This window comes from Lipophrys pholis, assembly GCF_963383615.2.
Source record: "Lipophrys pholis genome assembly, chromosome: 21".
Lineage (NCBI taxonomy): Eukaryota > Metazoa > Chordata > Actinopteri > Blenniiformes > Blenniidae > Lipophrys > Lipophrys pholis.
In genome coordinates, this window is record NC_137649.1 from 6765431 (window position 1) to 6768870 (window position 3440).

Genomic DNA, 3440 nt, shown 5'->3' on the forward strand with positions numbered 1-3440 from the left:
AAAAAAACAGGTGCGGCAATGGCCCAACCCTGTACAGGGCCGCCGAACCAGTACCGACACCGGGCTAAGAAAAAAATAAAAAACCCTAATAGACCCAGATAGAAAATAAAAGGCGAAAACAGTATGGCCGGTACAGCCACGCCAAACAACTCTAACCTCGGCCAGCTGACCGGCTACCAGGGAGTTCGGTCCTTGAGCTGCACCTGCAGACTTCGGAAGCGTGCACGGAACGCAGCGTCTCCCAGGAAACAACGCGGAAAAAAGAAGGCGGGAGAGCGACCCGGGAAGCTCGAAGCCCAGCCTATTTATAGGTGGAGAGGAAATGTTTAATTACAATATAATATCAAAGACCCAGAATCTTTTTCTATCTTGTCTTTGATTATTCCATTTTGTCAATGCTTCTCCCGTGTTGTCTTTGTCTTTAACATTTGCTTTTTGTCACTGCATTTACTCGATGAGTCAAGCCGCCTGGAAAAGACAAAAGCAATAAAATGCAATTCAGCAAGGTCTGTGGGCGGGTCTTTCTATTCAGGGTTTCCTCTCTAGTCCCAAATGTCTCATTCATCGGTAAACCCGGAAATATAAAAAAGACGAGTGGACAACGCACAATATGTATGGACTGGTCACCCTGAATAGAAAGACCCTCCCACAGACCTTGCTGATTTGCATTGTATTGCTTTTGTTTTTTCCAGACGGCTTGACTCATGGAGTAAATGCAATGACAAAAAGCAAATGGAAAAGACAAACCAGGAGAAGCAATGACAAAATGGAATAAGCAAAGACAAGATAGAAAAATTATATGACTACCTTTGTATATTTTTGATATTATTGATTCTCTTAATATTTCCCCATTCATTTCCAGAAGGAAAGAACAAATGAAAGGTTTGACTTAAAGTTTGGCGTGACTGTCCGGCAAAACAAACAAAACAGGTGCGGATATGGCCCAACCCTGTACAGGGCCGCCGAACCAGTACCGACACCGGGCTAAGAAAAAAATAAAAACCCCTAATAGACCCAGATAGAAAATAAAAGGCGAAAACAGTACGGCTGGTACAGCCACGCCAAACAACTCTAACCTCGGCCAGCTGACTGGTGGCGTGACTGTCCGGCAAATCAAACAAAACAGGTGCGGCAATGGCCCAACCCTGTACAGGGCCGCCGAACCAGTACCGACACCGGGCTAAGAAAAAAATAAAAACCCCTAATAGACCCAGATAGAAAATAAAAGGCGAAAACAGTATGGCCGGTACAGCCACGCCAAACAACTCTAACCTCGGCCAGCTGACCGGCTACCAGGGAGTTCGGTCCTTGAGCTGCACCTGCAGACTTCGGAAGCGTGCACGGAACGCAGCGTCTCCCAAGAAACAACGCGGAAAAAAGAAGGCGGGAGAGCGACCCGGGAAGCTCGAAGCCCAGCCTATTTATAGGTGGAGAGGAAATGTTTAATTACAATATAATATCAAAGACCCAGAATCTTTTTCTATCTTGTCTTTGATTATTCCATTTTGTCAATGCTTCTCCCGTGTTGTCTTTGTCTTTAACATTTGCTTTTTGTCATTGCATTTACTCGATGAGTCAAGCCGCCTGGAAAAGACAAACCAGGAGAAGCAATGACAAAATGGAATAATTAAAGATAAGATAGAAAAATGATATGACTACCTTTGTATATTTTTGATATTATTGATTCTCTTAATATTTCCCCATTCATTTCCAGAAGGAAAAAACAAATGAAAGGTTTGACTTAAAGTTTGGCGTGACTGTCCGGCAAAACAAACAAAACAGGTGCGGCAATGGCCCAACCCTGTACAGGGCCGCCGAACCAGTACCGACACCGGGCTAAGAAAACAATAAAAACCCCTAATAGACCCAGATAGAAAATAAAAGGCGAAAACAGTTCGGCCGGTACAGCCACGCCAAACAACTCTAACCTCGGCCAGCTGACCGGCTACCGGGGAGTTCGGTCCTTGAGCTGCACCTGCAGACTTCGGAAGCGTGCACGGAACGCAGCGTCTCCCAGGAAACAACGCGGAAAAATGAAGGCGGGAGAGCGACCCGGGAAGCTCGAAGCCCAGCCTATTGAGGAAATGATTAATTACAATAAAATATCAAAGACCCGAATGTGCTCACCACCCTAATAATTCCAACCTTTTTATATTAAATAAATTGCTTAAGACGATAACGGGGCAAAATTCTAATAAGAGGAGCAGAAACGAAACGGGGAGGGGCCCGCAAGACGTAACAAAGAGATATAATGAAACACAAAGTCATCAAAGTCGCTTCATATGTCAGTTCAGCTACACATTTTTACACAGAGAACCCAAATGGCTTTACCCTTTCACATGACATTTTTAAATAAAATATAAATGATTTTCTGTCTGGGTTTACTCCCATATCTAGATGGCTGTCAATGGCTCTTCTGAACCCAAGCCTTTGACCAATGTTTTTTTTAACTTTTGTCACGACGACTAGCCGCCCACCTCACCAGCAAAGCATATTCATTGCTGATTTTACAACCTGACCTCACAGATAAGAGCAAAATGAAGAATACGACGTAAAGGCCAACTATCAAATTGAAACCATTTCCAGAAGGAAAGAACTCGTGGATCAATAAAACCCTCACTCCACCCAAACTCACCCGATGCTTGTTACGTCCTACACCTGCACTTTCTCCTCGAAGAGCCTGGTCATAACAAAAGGGCAACGATCAAATTGAAACCACTTCCAGAAGGAAAGAGCAAGTGAAATGGAACGCCGTCTTTAAAAGTCAGACATACCTGTGAAGAGAAACTATTGGAAATGAAAAACAAAACAAAAAACAAGCAGACAATATAATGAGAATATATTCAAAATTGAAAAAACATCCTCAGATATAACATGCACACACACCTGCCTTTGAGATCTTGGAGGTCTGCTCTTTGTGTGACTTTGCAGAGCTGATTAAACACACTGTCTTCAAAGTAGTACAAAGGGCCTTTGTGATGTCACAACAAATCTGGCTGATGATGTCAGAGCAAAAAAAATAAAAAGACTCAATTCAACTTCAATTCAACTTTATTTATATTGCACTAAATACAACACAGTCATTTCTAGGTGCTTTTAACAGAGAAAAGCCCAACGAGTCCACATGAGCGAACAACTGTGGAAAGGAAAAACTCCCTCTAACAGGAAGAAACCTTTGCAGAAACCAGACTCAGAGGTGGCAGCTTGCTGCAAGCCCAAATATCCCTTTTTTTAAACAATGTTATGAGTAAGGCCTTAGCATATTGTTGCATGTTTCTTGCTGCTGGCAAATTAAAAGAAAAAGAGAAAATTCGCATCTATAAAAAAGCGCACTTTCAGACCCATTTGTTAATAGACCCATTGATTAGTTCACTAAAGACAGCAGCAGTAAATTCAGTGTCTACCAGGTCAAATGAAAAATATTTTTACACCGGAATAGC